This window comes from Podarcis melisellensis (assembly GCF_964234715.1).
Source record: "Podarcis melisellensis genome assembly, chromosome: 3".
Classification (NCBI taxonomy): domain Eukaryota; kingdom Metazoa; phylum Chordata; class Lepidosauria; order Squamata; family Lacertidae; genus Podarcis; species Podarcis melisellensis.
The window spans coordinates 81,935,964-81,955,606 of NC_138530.1; the positions used below are offsets into that span (position 1 = coordinate 81,935,964).

The 19,643-nt window shown below is 42.2% G+C and overlaps 1 long non-coding RNA gene across 1 annotated transcript in view; it reads left to right on the plus strand.

Moving 5' to 3' along the window:
• The first annotated feature begins 1,142 nt into the window (after positions 1-1,142).
• LOC309366388 overlaps positions 1,143-19,643 on the plus strand; it is a 49,868-nt gene continuing 31,367 nt past the window's right edge. The window contains exon 1 of the long non-coding RNA XR_014166677.1: positions 1,143-1,491. This is a non-coding gene — a long non-coding RNA (uncharacterized lncRNA). The remainder of the gene's footprint in view (positions 1,492-19,643) is intronic.

A 19,643-nucleotide genomic window follows, 5' to 3' on the forward strand; every position in this document is an offset into this window, starting at 1 on the left:
CAGATAAACAAGTAAACATATTTCAGTGTAATATAGTTTAGTATGAAACTAATTCTTTTATTTGCAGAATATGGATAGATTTCTTTTCAAAATGAGAGCAGTGAGCGAAAGACGGCCAGAGAGGGGGTTATCTGTACTTTCCAGGGCAAGATGTTCACTGATAATTGGTGCAGCCCTTTTATCTTCTTGCCATCATGCCTCCTCCATAAGTGGGACACAGTGCCCATCAGTCCCTCAGCAAGTCCACCACCCTTTCTCATGGACTCCATAAGGTTCTTCCCGACCCATTCCCATCCTTGCAACAGCCTATGGCAGGCATAGGCAAATTCGGCCCTCCAGATGTTTTGGGACTACAACTCCCATCATCCCTAGCTAGCAGGACCAGTGGTCAGGGATGATGGGAACTGTAGTCTCAAAACAGCTGGAGGGCCAAGTTTGCCTATGCCTGGCCTGTGGGGAAGGGAATTTGTCATACCTGGGCAGAATGGTTTGGAGCCTGCAATCTCATCTCACAGAGTGGAAGGTGGTTGGTATGGGAGAAGACAATTCCCCAGAGAATCATGGACCCAGAGATCCATACCATCCATGTAAATCACAATTATGTCACAGTCATGGTTTCCCCTAAATAATCCTGGGATTATTCCCAGCACCCTTGGCAAACTACAGTTCCCAGGATTTTTTGGAGGGAAGCCTAAATGGTACAAGAGGGCTTTAAATGTGTGGGGTGAATATGACCCTAGTGTCCTTTAGCAGGACAGAGCTAGTGCCCAAACCAGCCTCATAACTCAGATGACTGGTTGTTAGCCACCCTCCTTCTGCCTGGCTGCTTATCATAAACTTCTTTTCAGATGCGACCAGCTCCCTTCCCTGCAGCTAGTTTGTGGCAAGGATGCTGAACCTGATGCACATCGCGTCCCTAGTGATCCTGCTTGCTGCTTATTGCTTGGGCAGCATACCAACAGCCCTTGAAAAAGATCCCCAAAATCAAAATTGCCTTTGTAAGTCTGCTTGCCATGTCAGCATTTCAATGTGTACCAAGCTAGGAAAGTTAGCCACATGGTCAGATGCACCTTCTTGCCTTGGCAAGTCATTACACAAGACAGGTGTGCCCAACAGGCATGAGCTAGGAGTACAATGTGTGATACATTCAAAGGCCTGGATCTCCAGGAGGGTGGATGTTCACCTGTGCAAACTAGCCTGTAATGCACCTTACAATGGTCCAACTGTGTGACCAGCAGGTTATTAAATGGGTTGGGATTCCATAACACCTGTCCAAAAATATCTCTGCCTTGACTGACTGCATGCTACCAGGCTCGAATCAAGGTGTTGGTGAACCAAGGCCCTACATAGCTTGGGATCCAATCATCCTAAGGAGCTCCTCCTCCAATGCCAACCAAATCAATATTTAAGATCAGTGTGCGAGGGCCTCCCCTGCTTGCAGGAACTGCCGGAATCTGGGGTTAGAAGACATGTAGATGGACCTTCTCCAAGGTAAGTTCCCAAGGTAAGTTCTCAACTCTAGAATTATCTCTTCTTAGAGATGTATCTGTCTCCCACATTGCTAAGTTCCAGATGCCACCTGGAAACATTTTTATTTGCCTGAAGTTTCATAAATAAGAGCTGCATTCCTCACCTGCAGTGTTTATGGTCTGGTACTAAAATTTTAGTATCTATAGATAGGTTGTTGTAGTCTTTTCCTTTGTTTGATATGCAACATCCTGAGCTCTTGCTGAGGAAGGGCTGTCATGTATGTAGGAGCGTGCATGTGCGTGTACATGACCCCAAAACACACAGGAACATTTGCAGGTGAAACATGACTCCAAAACACACAGGAGGCAGGAACATTTGCAGGTGAAACATTTGAGCTCTGTTCCCTTGTGTGTCTACCCAGTCTTTATTACTGTCAAGAACATGAGCTCACACAAGACTATTCAAAAGAGGTGGTTTATTACAAGAAACAAAGCCTGCATAAATCAGAGGTGTGGCAAATAATGTGGAGCAGCATATAAGGAGACACAGAAATCACTAGTGCCTAATACTCCTAATCTAGAGACGTGAAATACCGTAATCTAGGAAAGAAAGTGGATGAGCGTAACGTTTGTTATGAACTCTGGAAAAAAGGGACAGGAAGAAAGTTACACCTTTCTCAGCTTCTCGTTAGTGTGATCCTGCACTTGGATGAATGAAAAGAGATCAAGAGCCAAGGTTTGGATCTGGATTTCTATGCCTATGAGAGTCAAACTCTCACATTCTAACCCAACAGGCAACCAAGCAATTGTAAATAGAGGCCTTATGTCCAACAAAGCATTAAAGCTGTTTCTTTGTGAGTGATGTGAAGGAGAACAGAGATTGTTGGATCAATGATGTTCTGATTACCATATAATAATTCTGTTGTGGACTCAGAATACATTATTATGCCAGCTACATGAACTCCACTGACCTATACTAGTCCAACATTTTGGTATATATCACTTATATACACACCTACTATCCGATGACCTATTTTCAGCAATTCCCCCTATGAGGTTCCTGTTGTGTGTGTGGAAAAGACGGAGGTTTATGGCAACCTCAGGCTGTTTCATGGCTCTGCTTTCCCCCTCCCTGCTTGTTACTGAAGAAAGACGTTTTGTCATCGACATCTGCTGTCACTTGTCCAATGACTTCCTTCCTTGACAACTGAGGCAGGGCTAGGAGAATCTACAGACAATTCCCAGCAAACATCAGTTTCGGTTTTCCGTAGATTGACGTCTGCTCCAATTGAGTTCTAAAGAGCAGGTTTTCACGGGGAAACCTCCAGATTCAAAACAGGGGTGCTCAGACACAGAGCTTTAAAGCGGTGGATAATGTGGGCAAGTCTATTTTCAGCAATGCAATGGTTTGTTCTCTGCCAGCCAGTACACAACATTAGCTTATTCAAACAAAAACGCTTGTCTCATTCTCCTCTTATTAGGACATTTCTGGCAAAAGGGGCACATCCTCTGATGAAATGCTGGAGTGTGTGATCTGCTTTGTGTCCTGGTGTATTTTTCATTTAATGCTATTTGTTCTGGGAGCCACCCAGAGTGGCTAGGGAAATCCAGCCAGATGGGCGGGGGTATAAATATTATTATTATTATTATTATTATTATTATTATTATTATTACTATTACTACTACCACTACCACCACTACTACTATTACTATTTTTCATTTAATGCTGTTTCTGTCTTGCACAACTTTTAAAATGACTTTTCCATGAAGACTGTTGCCAGGTCTACTTATGCCTGTGATCAACATACCTTACATGTTAATGCATGTGTCTACATGTGTAATCAAAGAGTTATGAACATAGAATCATAATCATGACCCAAAATGAGATCTTTTAGTCATATGAAGTTCCATTGTACTCTTAATTACTTCAGTTACTTGGGCATAAGCAAGAGCCCCTAGATTGCATCCAACTAACTTCTACTCAGAGTAGACCCACAGAAATGAATAAACCTAAATTAACCAAGTCCATTAATTTTAATGGGTCTGACTAATATAATGAGTATGACTAACATTAGAAACAACGCATTTGGTATCATGAAGAAATTGGGTGTACCTCCTGTTTATAATTCTCTTGTGTTACATATCAGACAAGGGCCTTCCCTGTTGACAGACAGCTGATCCTTAGTCCATTCACTTCATATAACTAAGTTTTTTTCAGGCTTATTCGACATCTGGGTGTCTCATTTAGGAATGCATTTTCTGAACAACCACTAGGGGGAAATAGTGACTGAGTTAACAGCATCTGCATCATTTGTTAAGGAAAACACATAGTACTACAACTGACTTTACAAAGACAAAAAATGGCGGATGAATCATATACATTCTGAACTCGGCACCAACATTAAATAAAAAAGTAGCTCAAAAAGGATATTGCAGATCTGGAAAAGGTTCAGAAAAAGGCAAGCAAAATGATTTTGGGGGATTGAGCAACTCCTCAATAAGAAAATTCTACAATCTCTGGGGCTTTTTAGTTTAGAGAAATGGTGAATATGAGAAGACGTGATAGAAGTGTGTGAAATAATGCACAGTGTAGAGAAAGTGGATAGAGGAAAGTTTTTCTCCTTCTGTCAGAAACTGAACACTGGAAGATTCAGGAAATGAATCAGCTTGAATGGCTTCAAAAGAGATCTAGGGCTCAACCACAGTTCTGTTTGCCCTAATGCTTTCCTCCATGGAAACACGTGGTTTAGCGCTGAATTGGAACAAACAGAAATGGGATTTTCTGCAGACTGCTCTTTGTTCCGACTTAGTGCCAAAGAGCGGGTTTTCCAGGGGAAAGTGGCAGAGCAAAACCGCTGAGACCTGAGCCTAGAAAGCACAAGGTAAGTAGGAAACTGCTTGGACTTGGACTTTCTAGGCATAGGTGTCACTTGAGGAAGAGCCTGATGGTTTCTCAGCTGAGCCAGTGGAAGGGTCATGTTCCCCCTTTCTCTTACTTCCCTAATCCCTTCCTTGTCTCTTTCCTTTGTCAGCTTCCTCAGTCACTTTCAGTGCAATTCAGCTTACATCGTACAGGGTCACTAGTCTTTCCAATTGAGGAATGTTCAAGTGGCTACTGGCAGAGCATGAAACAGACCAGGACAAACTCATAAAGACACTGCCTTCCACAAGCTCTAATCTACATCTCTCCCCCTCTCCTACAAAACTTCACTGACTCCTGAATTTTGCATCATCATCAAAATAATTTTTTTTGCACCCCATTAAAAGTTATGCATTGTCTTGTTTTCCTGTTCAGAACACACACTTGGAAGCATCTAAATTTCTGAGTCATGAAACCACCACATTATCTATCTAATTGTGGTCTACTGTGCACATATTAAATGCCCTGCCTTTTATAGGGAGATTGGATAGCAGCTTAGCTTCCCAGGAAGTCCAGACAAGTCACAAATATTTTATGGCCCTTTTATACTTACTTATCAGCACATTCCTGCTGGTATTATTCCAAGCTTCTTTATTTCTCTGTTAAATGTTACAAGGAGACAAAGCATGCTTGGAATATTTCAAAAGAGAAGGTCTCCACAAGGATATACCATTCATCTTTCTGTCTTAAAAAAATAAATCAATATTTAGCATCTTATTTCAGAACTGAAAGAGATTTTTTAAAAAACACAAACCCACTAATGTAGCAGTATTTCTGAATATCAACCTTGAATACTGATCAGGATATTTGAAGACTCCACACTGACTGGCAAGGCAAAGCAGAGAAGTCTAATTAAATCACCAGGGAGCATAATTTCTTCCATATATCACAGGCCCTAATAAAAACAAAGGCCGTCTGGTTTTATTCATAATAGGGATCTTGTTTGCACACCCCAGAATCTGATATTCTCTCTAGAATATACAAGTCTGTTTAATGAAACACACACACAACCACTCATTTAGGGCCTCTAATAGTGCTCTTTAAGGACAAGAGGGCAAAATTGCAATATAGTACATCCTTGTAGCACAATGGGTAGTGCATCTGGCTGTTAACCAGAAGGTTGGTGGTTCGAGCCCACCCAGGGACGGCTGTGGGCAGGTGTCTTACTTTGCAGGGGGTTGGACTAGATGACCATCTGGGTCCCTTCCAACTCTATAATTCTATGATTCTATGTATGAGCACCTTGATTCCAAAACCAACAGGCTGGTACCTCTAAGCATACTACTTCATTTCCTGTCTGTGAATATACTGTAACTTCCTGCTGGACTCTTATAACTTCTTATACGAAAAATATCAGTTTTTTTCTTGTCTCGCTGTTGTTGCACTATACTTCAGGATGTAAAGGTGAAGGGGACGCAGGGGACTCTGTGGTCTAAACCACCAAGCCTCTTGGGCTTGCCAATCACAAGGTCAGTGGTTCAAATCCCCACGACAGAGTGAGCTCCTGTTGCTCTGTCCCAGCTCCTGCCAACCTAGCAGTTCGAAAACACACCAGCGTGAGTAGATAAATAGGTACTGCTGTGGAAGGAACGTAAATGGCGTTTCCATGTGCTCTGGTTTCCGTCACAGTGTCCCATTGCACCAGAAGTGGTTTAGTCATGCTGGCCACATGACCTGGAAAGCTGTTTGTGGACAAACGTTGGCTCCTTCGGCCTGAAGGCGAGATGAGCACCGCACCCCATAGTCAAATTCAATGGATTTAACCATCCAGGGGGTCATCTATCTTTTACCTTTATCTATACTTCAAGAGGGTCTCTCTAAACAATAATGCAACAACACTGGAGAAGCATCATGGGACAACTAATAAAGAAAAATAATACTCAGACAGGGTTCTTGTGTCAATGACATGTTATAGAAGATGACTGCAATTTATTAATTTTTTTAAAAAAAGATCCTGTCTTCAGGCACCCTGTAACATTTTATGTACCTGCTACACCTGCTGTCCAGATGTTGCTAGGCAGCACCAAGGCCCCTGCTCTGCCTTCCTTAGGTCCTTTATCTCTAAAATGGACTTTTCCTGCACAGTCCTTCAAACAGAGGACTGTCCTCTGTAACGTAAGACACATGCCAAATCATTAAAAGAGAGAAGCAGTAACTCATCAAGGCCGTGACACCTACTAATCTTCATAACCCCAGTCTTGTTTGGACTCATGAACTAAACACTTCTGCTTAACTAGGTAATGGACTGAAATGACAAAGGCTTTGTGCTTGTTATTTTATTGCGTTGACTTAATCCAGCTTCAGAGAGCAGGCCTCAGATACCGCTGCCTTCAGGAGTTGGGAAGATATCTGGAAGATGCTTTGTGAGTCATTTCCCTCAAGGTGTAAAGTATCAGGTTTCTGCAAACCCTGCTTTCTGAGGGAGAAATAATGATCTATTGAGGGAGGCATAATTTGCTGACACATTCTGTCATCTAACAAAGGGAATTTGCTTCTGCTTGTAATGACTGCAAACAAAGGCTGATCATATCCCTGGGTAATACCATGAAACCTGCTGCTACCTTTCTATTATAAATGACTCAGAGAGTTTATAGGTAGTTTTTTGTCACCACGATTCGAGCGTCTCAGAAAAACCGAACACCACAAACTTTATAGTGCAGTGTTGATGATGAAACATGAAGGTGCATCCTGGCTAAGTGCAGGGATTGTCAGGCTAAGTGACTGACAACTGGCTAAGTGCAGGGATAGGAAGGGGTTGGGCAAAGACAGTTAATGCTTGCTTCTGTCTCAAGCTCTTTTCTGAGAAGGAACAGCTGGTTCCTGTATGTTCCTGGGAAGGAACAGCTGGTTCCCCTCCAGCTGCTGCACCCAAACATTGCTCGCTCACGGATGTGTTTCCTCTTCCTGGAAATCAGATTCACAACTTACAGCTTCTGCCTGCCAGTGGATCAGCAAGAAAACACTGAAAGACACAAGTTACCCCATTGCAATAAAACAACTATGTGATTCTCTCCAGAGAGAACGTCAGGAAAGGTCTGAACTTCCCGATACCTCCTCATGTGTTTCTTTGATTATTGGTAGAAAAGCAAACTTTTCCCATATTTGTATCCCACCGTACATGGGGCTATTCAATTTTAGCTTCGTGAAAACTGGTGTGAAAGTTAGGTAGGTTAGTTTAGTATGGCTGCTCCCATATCATCCAACAGCCACCCAGCTTCCCTTGTCCAAGTCTAATATTCTACCTACCACTGTATCAAACTGAGGTAATAATTCAGGCCATGCAGGTCAGCCCTGGAGTTAAGAATGGTAGGAGATGCCTTGCTAGGAATTCCACTTCCCTCATTTGACGGGTGCTGGCATGCCACGGGGCCTTTTCTGTGGTAGCACCCAGGCTTTGGATCCCTTTGTCTTTAGATTTGTGTCAGGTGCCAACTCTGTATATGTTTAAAATGTGTGCTTAAGGCACACCTTTTCAGCCATGTTTTGGAGAACTCTGATTAACCACCCTTCTGTTTAGTCATTTTATATTGCCTGTGGTTGTAGTGACTAGAATTGTTTTGATTGTTAAGAAATTGTTTTGAATTATGACATTGTGCTTTTCTATTTGGAAATTCACCTTTAAATGAAAGTCAGGTGATGTAAGGCAGTGTAGTATAGGGTGATGCTTTTAAACTGGGCCGGGGCCTTGTGATCCATCTGCTGCATGCATATCCATGACTTTCCCAGTCATAGGGCCATCCAACACAAGTGACATGACACCCTTCTCTTTGTGCCTCATCTGAGAGAAAATAGGCCTCTTCATTGGTGGCCCCTCATTTGTGGAATGTGCCTGGCACCATCGTCAGTTGTTAGGCACCAGTGACAATTTTATTTCCGCAGGCATTTGGTGGCCCAGTTACCCTCTATTGTAGCACTTATCTTTTAGTGGGTGGAATAGGACATGTCCTTCTTATTGTGTTGTTGGCTGAATTTTGTGTTGTGGGAATCTTAGGAATTTGGTATTGTACATTCTTTGCATTTTATCTTGCTAAGTTGCTTTGAGACTTTTTTTTGTACAACATGACTGACAAATGTAAACAACAACAGCTCAGTTTTGTCTAAATCCAGGCTTATTCACTGTCAGATGAAACCGCCACATCTGCCTCAGAATGACAGGGAAAGGTGCCATGCATAAAAACCATGCAGAACACAAACAATAATAATGTTAAAATTAAATGTCAGACTGTAATCTATTTCAGAAGACAGAACACCAGATGAAAGACTGTTTTGACTAATTTGTCTTTTTCAATCCCTTCCATTTGGTCTAGCATACTTGGGAAGAGTGAAAGCACCACATTCCTGAGGAAATACTTTCAAGTCTTTCATGTGCAGCCTGCGCAGCTGTGGGTTTTTGTTGTTATTGGTGGTGGTGGCGGCAGTAGATCATTAGCTGTAAGCACAACTATAGGTGGCATAATTATACAAAGAAACCTAGCAACATACAAACAGTATACAATAAACACACTTACCCGGGATTATGGAATGTTTCACTCAAACATCATTCTCACACAGTACTCCCAGGGCTCTAAGCAGACCATCTTGATGTTATGGACTGTTCAAAAGCGGAATACATAGCTTCAGAAGATGTGGACTCTCAGTGGTGAGTGGTGCCCATTGAGGCTGGTAGAGCAGAAGGCAGGGAGACGAACAGTAGGCAGAGCCATAGCCAATGACAGGCAAAGCCAACTAGAGACTCAGCTGCATTGGTAAAGGAAAAGCATTTTATAAGGCTTATAACACTGTGACACCAGATGGCGCTGTAGAGTCCCGTTTTTCACCAACACGATTTCCCTTTACGAAGTTTAGAATGCATTTTCCTGAAACACTTTTTTAATATGTCTAGATCCAGCCTATTTCTGATTGTGTGAGTATCCTCTTCCATGCGCTATTGGGACAGAAGAGGAGGTTAACAGCCAGCTCTGGGCTGCATTTACACTACGGTATAGTCCATTTCCCCAACATTTCCCTAACTGATGATTTGTGCATTATTTCTGAGTTTTCACACGGCACAGAAGCCCCTTAGAAAACTGAGGGAATATTGCACAAGTTTAGCACTTGTGTTATATGATTCCAGGAAAAAGCAATCCCTTAGAAAATTGTGGGAATTTTGCCTGGCAATTTCCCCTTCCGTTTTCATGGGCTCACACCAGAGTTGTTGAGTCATGAGCTGATATACCAGCATGCATTGAACTCTCCACCCATTTCAAGGCTCACGCTGTTTCTTTTCTCTCTCTCTTCTTTTTGCCTGTCAAGAGCACACTGGTATTTTGGCCTAGAAATTTCTGCCTAGAAGAATGGTAGCATATAGAGGGAGAGGGTCACAGTGAATCATGTGCATACAGGGTGGCCGAAACCAACATCTCAGTTGACCTCTGTTGATGTTTGCTGCTTGTTCTTGCCATGTGAATGACATTTACCACAACACGGCAGAGCAGAGGGCAAGATGTAATGGAATGTGTCTGTGTAGCATGAATGGAATGTTAAAAAACCAAGAAGCTCTAGCCTTATAAACAGTTAAACTAAGACAACAAACCCCACAAGTGAATGCAGCCCTGGATGGCTGGAAGCAGACAGGTGGCATGTGGTTGTGGGCCCACTGAAGTTGATAGTGCATTTCCTGTATCAGGAAGGGTGGGCTAGATGACTTTTGGAGTCTTTCCAGGTCTGTGATTTTATACGAATAGGGGTAAGAGTCTGGGAAAAGAGAAACCAGTCCTCCTAATATTTATTGAGCTCTGCAATGCTAATTGGATGCACGTTTTTCACATCCATCTTAATGGTTTCCTGCTATGAAAAAAAAAACCATAATAAAAGTGATGCTTTCAGAGAGAGCACCAGATCAATTTTAGACCCATTATAACTGATCTGTCATGGGGGGGGGGGTTGATATTACATTTATGCTTAATTATATGTTGCTTCAATACTTTTTATTTTAGTTGGGGGGGAGGGGAAGTGATAACTATCATTCAAGATGATTTCTTCTCAGGTGGAGTGCCTCTATGAAAATAAATTGGTTCCAAACGTTAGCCACACTGTAATGGATTGCTTGGCTTTAGATCAAACTGAGCATCTCCCTCCACCCCATGGTGCCTCCTCCCCTTGTTTCTATCTTCACAGTAAACTGCTGAACTGAAGGGGAGGCAGGAGAGAGAGAGAGAGAGAGAGACCATCTCAAGGTCAGCTGATAAATCCCTTCTTAGCTATGCAACTTGAGTCCAAATCTCCTGGCTCTCAGTCCAGCACTCTTCTCAACTGTCCTACACCTTTTCTATACGTATCTAAGTATGAAAGCTTTGTGCTGTTGCCAGGTCAGTTCCTGAGCCTACGATGGAGGGGTTCACAGCATCAACACTCCCAAAGGGTCTTGTCCCCCCTCCCCCGTGTCCACAGCCACAGCCTTGTATGCAAACAGAACTCAACCATCGTGATCTTCTAGCCTCTACAGCTTGCTCCCTTTAAGAGCCTGCAACCTTTTTTCCTCTAGCTCACATCACAGCAAACTCTCAACTCTGACTTTGTCTTTTAACTAACTCTGAGCCCACTCTCCTATTCATTTTCTTAATGGCCTATTACCTTTCCTTAATGGCTCATCTCCTAGGTCAAGCATGGGCAAACTTGGCCCTCCAGATATTTTGGGACTACAACTCCCATCATCCCTAGCTAACAGGACCAGTGGTCAGGGATGATGGGAATTGTAGTCCCAAAACAGCTGGAGGGCCGAATTTGCCTATGCCTGTCCTAGGTGATCTCCTGAACACAGGAAGCTGCGTACAGGGCTTAGGAGTGTGGCATCCAGTTAGACTCCAGACATTGATTAAATTCTAACACTTACTGAACCCAGGAATTTAGGGGAGTCTGGCACCCACAAACTCTTAGCTCTGTGATTTTGGATGTGGGTGTGTGATTGGTGATTCATTGTTTGCACTGCTGCAGCATTTGAAAAATAGAATCATAGAGTTGTAGAGCTGGAAGAGACCCCAAGGGTCATTAGTCCAAGGCCCCACAACGCAGAAAACTCAACTTAAACATCTACGGCAGATGGCAGATATAGAGGGGAGGGAAGCACTTCAGCAATGTTACTGGGGAGAGGTGGCTCCAGGGAGGCCTCAGCAAGAAAATTGGGGAAACAGTTTGGCCAATTCTGCACCCTGGTGCACTAGAGGAGCCACAGCTAGCCTTGCCGCTTTACATTTGGAAATCAAAATACTGTTCAGAGTGCCCAACTCTCTCTTAGGAAGGGGAAAAAAGCCCACAGCAACTACAGTAGCTTATTGCAATTAATTAAATGCAGGCTACTTTAATCTGCTGAGTATTACTGAAGTAGTGCTAACAGCTGCTGAGGAAGAAAACAAATCTAGCAGCCTCTGTGGGGACGCAGTGAGAATCGTTGTGGGTGCCAAGAGTAATTTAGCCCCAGGGATGTGCTCTTCCCCACCCCAGCAGAAGACCAAATGCTCATGGTGATCTCAATATGAAGAATGAAATCAAGGATTCATCCAAAGGAAGAAACGTTATAGCAATGGGTGAGTTCAATTACATTCACATAGGCATGTTTCAGTCTGGAAAAAAGTGGTCACTTTTATAGGCCGTAGGCCAGTTGGTCACATAACTGACTAGATGGGGATACAACCCTGGGCTTAATCTTAAATAATGTCCCGGGACTAATGTAAGCTGTGAGTGAATTGTTCTTCAGTCCTATGCCTGGGATTCAGGAGCAACATTGCTACATTAAATGAATGGTGCAAACGAAAGGGAGAACAGAGGATCCTGACATTAAATTCTTGAATGTGTTTCATCTACATTGCTTCCCATGACTGTTGGCTATAATAGGGAAGTAGCAGAAAATGCCTGTGGTTTTCAAGCATACATGAAGGAGAAATCTCTTCTGCACAAAATGTGTGCATTTTAAAACCAATTATGAGTACTACCATGCCTAAACTCTGTGTATAAAGAGGTAACCCTAACCTCTAACCTAACCCTAACCTCTGCACCTTCCAAGACAAGCGTAGCCCACTGAGGATCTGAAGAAGGGCTAATTGTAAAAATGTAGGGTAGATGGATGCTGTGGAGCTGGAGCTGTAGGCAGACACCTTCACAGTATTATTTATGGCGCCTGCTAAAAGCATTTTTGGTTAGGCAAGCCTACACAGGCATGCAATTTTAATTTATTGTGCAGATATGTTTTAAACCTGCTGATTTTATTCATGTTTTGCTAAAACTTTATGTCAATTTGTAGTGTTTGATTTTATTGGGTGCTTTATGATGTATGTATTCATAAAAACATATGTATTGTATGTATCTATATTCTGTAAACAGCTTAGAGGGTTTGGGTTGATTAAGACAGCCTGTGTCAGGTGTCTTTTAAAAAGGGAGATCAGTCTGGCAGACAACCTCCCACAAAGACAGCTTGTTTGTCACCTTTTCCTGTAAGGCACAGTTACACGGGAGTCTTGAGAGCATGCTCAGTCTGCACAAGGCGAATCAAACAGACCCGAGCATCTCTTTGCTCAGTCTGACAGTGGGCCCCAAAATCCTCCCCATGCACGGGATACGTGGCAGATGTGTAAGGTCCTTCCTTCAATCCATGCAGAAAGGGTAGAAGTGATATGAAAACTTTGTATATTTGTCTATTTCTTAAAGTCATATATACACCAATTCCTGTGAGCTGATCAGAGTTTTGAACATCATGTTCTTCTTCTCAAGACCATTTCTCGCCCCATCTTCAACCTTTTCAGGTGGAAATCTACCTTTAATCCCAGCCTGGGAACTGCTTTTAATTTATTTCTATTTCTGTTTGTCTTTCACCTCTTGCCACACCACCACCATTGCATCCACTTTTCTCTTTATTTCTTTCCATTTCTCCCATTTCTCTGCTTTACTTTTTTTTAACCCTTTGTCTTTAAAACAGGGATGGGGAACCTGTGCCCCTCCCTATGTTGTTGGGCAAAATTCCCATCATCCCTGACCATTGGCCATTCTGGCTGGGGCTGTTGGGAGTTGTAGTCCAACAATGCAGAATCCCTTCACCCCTGCTTTAAAAGAAAGCACATTTCTAAAAGTTTAAAGAAGATGGTGGTGGTACACCTGGTGTGACTTACTTCACAATTGTCCTGACCCACAAGTTCAGGGCCGGTGATGTAGCTGGTCAGGTAACAGCCTAACCTTTCCTGCAGGGTTGCTGTGAGGGTACAAGACGCCACTATATATGGTTGCCTGACCTCTTTGGAAGAACAGAAAGGCAGTGAATGTAATTAAGAAATAAAATATTGGCATGGGTGTGTGATACTGCATGGGAGGTTTCTGTAAAATCTCTTTGTTGCAGCATGGAGCCAGTGTGGTGTAGTGGTTAAGAGCGGTGGACTCCTAATCTGGTGAACCGGGTTCACTTCCTCACTCCTCCACATGCAGCTCCTGGGTGACCATGGGCCAGTCACACTTCTTTGAAGTCTCTCAGCCCCACTCACCTCACAGAGTGTGTGTTGTGGGGGAGGAAGGGAAGGGAGAATGTTAGCCGCTTTGAGACTCCTTCGGGTAGTGATAAAGCGGGATATCAAATCCAAACTCTTCTTCTTCTTCAGTGGCTAAGAGACTGAACTGCAGATCAGAAGTTCTCTGGTTCACATCTGACTTCAGCCATGAATTCTCACAGTGGTGTTAAGCTGTTCTCGTTCCGCAGACCCTATCATCTACAATATAGAGCATAATGAATACTGACGTATCCTACAAGATTGTGGTAAGGATTACATCATCATCATCACCACCACCATTTATTTATACCCTGCCCATCTGTATGTAAAATGTTCTGAACACTTCAAAAGCGCTATATGGTATTATTAGATATTAATAAGTATTATCAGTGTTTTCCCTCCGTAGAAAAATACCATGAAGTTGTTGCAATATTTGCCACATTTTTGAACAACAACTAAAAGAGGTGTTGGTACTGTACCCTTAAGTACTCCCTGAAAAAAAGGACTGAGTATTATTATTATCTTGCCAATGATGTTACTCTCTACATAGTGATCATTGTTCATTATCATGTATGCTGATCAAACGACTAGTCTGAGACATGCCTCCTTTACCAGACTACAGAAATGCAAGTTTCTAAACCTTTTCTTCATTCATTAGTTTATTATCTAGGTCAGTCAGTAAACGGTGCTTTTTATAGAATCATACTTGGAAGGGACTAATCCAGCCCAACCCCCTGCAGTGCAGGAATTGTGAGGCTTTTACATTATACACTGTAAGTTGTAATTTTGAGGCTGCAGTTAAAAATAGAACATAATTTTCTGATCAAATCAATTGGGGAGGTTAGATTATGTCATAAAAAATGTATAAAAGCACAATGGCATTTTATAGAAATTTAGTTTGATTAAACAAAGGCAGATTAGATATTTTTTTTCCCCCAACCAAACGTGTTTGTCAGTGGTTGGTGTCATTTTCACATTATTTTCAGATGTGAAAATTGAATTTTCAAATCCAGGGAATGCAGGACAGTTGAAGCAGAAGCTTCTGGGATCTCCAGAGCTCCACATTCATTGTTTCTGCAACTTCTGACAAGCAAGGACACAAAAGGAGTTGGGCAATGCTAACCAGCAGTATCACGCCCTTTTTCTTCACAGAAGCATAACTCAAGATGAAGCATTAAGTGAAATGTAGGTCCTGTTGGCTAATGAGCATTGAAAGGTGTCGAATCCTGTCCCAGCCACATGAAAGCTAGCCCTCGAAACCAGAAGAGAACAAGCACACAACAAAGAGAGAGTTGTCAGCGGGGTGAGGGAGATCAGATAATTAATTCTCCTTCTCTAATTTAGAATTCAGTGGCTGAGAATGCCCTCAAGGTTTTGGATCACAAAAACCTCTCTTTTTGAATAACATAATCTTTTGGTACAATTAAATATCTCGCCTCCTCTACATTTTTTTTTTAAAAAATAAAATTGGTAGGCTTCTGGATTTTTCATCAAGAAAAAAATGTTAATGATTTCCCATGTTTTTGTGATTTGCAGTCTTAATAAAAATGGAAAGAGCTATTTGATGTTGCACGCAACATCAGCAGGATGCTGACGAATCACTTCCCTCTATCTTAAATCATAATGTGGGTTTTGTGCAACGCAGTGACTGAGAGTGACCTGGAAAGCATCCAGTTCATTTTACCATCCCAAAGTCTTGGGCAAGGCACGTTTTGCAACTCCTGGCTCCCCTTTAGAAGCAACACAAAGGCAACTGTGTCTTCACTTAAAGGAAAGGGACCATAGTACGAAGACTTCATTACAGTGGTACCTCGGGTTAAGTACTTAATTCGTTCCGGAGGTCCGTTCTTAACCTGAAACTGTTCTTAACCTGAAGCACCACTTTAGCTAATGGGGCTTCCTGCTGCCGCCACGCCGGAGCATGATTTCTGTTCTCATCCTGAAGCAAAATTCTTAACCTGAAGCCCTATTTCTGGGTTAGCGGAGTCTATAACCTGAAGCGTATGTAACCTGAGGTACCACTGTACATGCAGAGGTATAATAATAATAATAATAATAATAATAATAATAATAATAATAATTTATTATTTATACCCTGCCCATCTGGCTAGGTTTCCCCAGCCACTCTGGGTGGCTTCTAACAAAGATTAAAAATACATTAAAACCTCAGTCATTAAAAAACTTCCCTAAACAGGGCTGCCTTCAGATGTCTTCTAAATGTCAGATAGTTGTTTATCTCTTTGGCATCTGATGGGAGAGCGTTCCACAGGGCAGACACCACTACCGAGAAGGCCCTCTGCCTGGTTCCCTGTAACTTGGCTTCTCACAGTGAAGGAACCGCCAAAAGGCCCTTGGCGCTGGATCTCAGTGTCCCAGGTTCATTTCCAGCTAAAAGGATCTCAAGTAGCAAGCGATGCCTAAGATACTGGACAACCACTATTGGTCAGAGTAGGCAGTACTGGGGTAGCGGGACAATGTGACAATGTGAGTATTTTAAAAAGCTTCATTTCTTTACTTGCAGTGCATCACTGTAAAGTGCTAAACTGTAAAGGATGGCAGGCTTGCACCCAGTAGTTCAGGAGACTCATGTTCAACTTACAAGAAGGCATCTTCAGATGCTTCCCACCCATTCAAATGCCCCACTGCCACCATCACCACCCTGGTGCCTTCCAGATTTTAGTCTTAGTAGATCAGGACTCTGATGGAAGCAATTTTACGTTAGAAATCACCCTGCCAAACAAAGAATGTCCATTTAGATGAAAACCATATGTGACTGGATGCTACCACACCAACCCTAATTGGCTGCTGAGGAGCCTCACCTTAATATTCGGACGCAAATATTGTGTGCTATCCAGGCCCAAAGCTCCCTAATTTATTTCCAAGGAGGAGCCATTTCTCTCAAAGGCATGGTGAGGCAGCAATGGTGCTGATGCAAGTTGGCTGGGTGGGGATCACTTTGTATACCATTATTCTCTCAGTGCCTCCACTGCTGTGGAGAATTCCTTGCACTCGGAATTGCTGATTCCATCTGCTCAATGAGGCCAACAAACCTTAAAGATCATTGTTTTCAAGGAAGAGAGCAAAAGGCAAACCAGAGGAAGAGCTGGGATGTTTTAACTGTTGCCTGTGTTTACAGTGCAAACCAAACTATTGTTGTGGAATGAGATGGGCATGGTAGCAATTAACCACTCTCCTCCTTGTACAATTGTTAACTGCATAAGGGCAATGATTGAATAGGGCTCGTGTCTCTAATTCTACATCTCAAATATTTTATATCCTCCCTTTAACTCCTTAAAAAGGACTTCTGAAGGCAACCATAAAAATATAAGCATAGCCAAAAAATAAAACCAATGGCTTTAAAGCAGAGTAATTAATGTATAGTCAACCAGCAGAGAGTCATGCAGATATTGCAAGCCACGGGAATGGCTGTAATAATAATAATAATAATAATAGTAATGTAGTGTGTGTGTGTTTTGTCTCCCTGAAGACTTGGATGGGCTTCTTTCTGTACAAATCAAAATGAAAATTCCATCTGTGGCCAACGCCACATCATTACATGCACGCATCCTCAAGTAAGTACAAAAATATAATTTGGGCATCAGTCCTAAGGATGCTTTCAGCAATGTGAGCCACCCACATTAAACTGATATAAAGTATTGCCAGGAGCTGTTTATAGCAAATTTATGTTCAGAACCATGGAGAGCATCATACTGTATGTACCATGCTTTCAGATATTTACAAATTGAAGGGCCAAAGCATATTGACAATCAGTAACAACTATTTTTAATGAAATGTTTCAGTTTCAGGCATGAGCAGCAGAACATTTATTACACTTTCTAAATAATACACAGGGTGACATGACTATTAGAAAGCATCAAGCCAAGATACTGTATATATCAACTCCAGAAAGAATATACGTATGCTAAAATGTTGAAACAAACTCAAGCAGCAAAGAAACCCCCCAAGAATTGATTAGGTAACTCTGGGAACAATTGGATATCATTAAATTAGCTGGCATAATACACCCATATAAAATAATAAAGGGAGAAATGGATAACTGGAAACTCACAATTCTATATGTATAAAAGAGAATTGGAAATAACAGACTTAAGGACAAGCTTTGCTGCTATAAAAAAATCCAATGTGTGTGTGTGTGGTAATTATTAGAACTGGCTATGTGACCATTTAATGAAATATTTATATTAATTAATACTTGAGTTTTAATGAGGTGTTTCATCATATCTATATTAACAAGTATGTAATTCTAGTTAATTATTAATAAGTGAATTTATTTCTAAACAAATTAATACAGCATGGATTTCACACATAAGAAGCACATTATCAGAGATCAGACCAAATGATTCCACCCAACTATCACCCCAAATTTGTCCTTTTTTTTGCATTTTCGAATAAACGTAGTTGCATTTTTTAAATATAAATCCAAGTTACTACATAATGAATGTTAGGGGATTTTTTTGGAATGCCAGTAAGTGATGGGGAGCAGTGTTTCTAGCACCCAGAAACCCCAAGATTTGTCTGCTTATACCTGCTTTTACATACACTTCTCTCGGTAAGAGTGTCTTGGGCTGAATTGTGATGCAAGGAAACAGCTGGAAAGTTGTTTGTGTAGCATGGCATGCACCTATTTGTTCAGTATTTCTTCAGGAAGGGAATCCTTTTAAAAAGAGGACCAGCACCACCACCCCGGCTACATTTTAAAATGTTTCGAATTAACACATTTGTTCTGCACCAGATATGAAAGAATCTCTGTGTGTGTGTGTGTGTGTGTGTGTGTGTGTGTGTGTGTGTGTGTGTGTGTTAACGTACTGCTCTGTGCTTTGTCGAGAGAGCAGGGAGGAATAAAAACCGCTGTGGAATGTTCTCCTGATCTGGAGTTTGCAGTAATCAGTGCCTCTTCACCTCCATTATAAATTGATAACTAACTTTTTAAAACTTCGCTGTCCCAGATCTCATTCTGCTTCTCAGTGTCACGGCATTTTCTGGGTAAAGAAAGAGACGGTCATTGTATCAATAGCTATATAAAAGAAGCCTTTTCACAGCAACTGTGCTGATACGCTTCTGACAGAACCTTGGATATTTATAGGCCGCAAATGTGGGTGGAATAAAGTGCTGAACTGAATGTGAACATCAGCGGGGAAGCGAAAACACCTGACTTTCAGACTGCAGTCCTTAACACACTAACTAGCAGTGGAGGCAATGATACATGCCAATGTCCCACCAGCCTCTGTCTGCCCTCAGCCAGCCCCTACCTGCCTTCTTACTTACAGCCAGTCCAGGGCAGCTTCCCCACTGAGCCTCTTGGGCTTGCTGATCGGAAGGTCGGCAGTTCAAATCCTCACAATGGGGTGAGCTCTCACTGTTCTGCCCCAGCTCCTGCCAACCTAGCAGTTTGAAAGCACGCCAGTGCAAGTAGATAAATAGGTACCACTGCGGCGGAAAGGTAAACGCATTTCCATGTGCTCTGGCTTCCGTTACCATGTTCCATTGCACCAGAAGCGGTATAGTCATGCTGGCCACATAACCCAGAAACCTGTCTGTGGACAAATGCCGGCTCCCTTGGCCTGAAAGCGAGATGAGCTCCACACCTCATAGTTGCCTTTGAATGGACTTAACCGTCCAGGGGTCCTTTACATTTACTTTATATTTGAAGCATATCACTTCCCTCAGGGAATCCTGGGAACAGCTCCCAGGATTCTTTGTGGGAGAGCCATGGCTATTAAAGTGCTA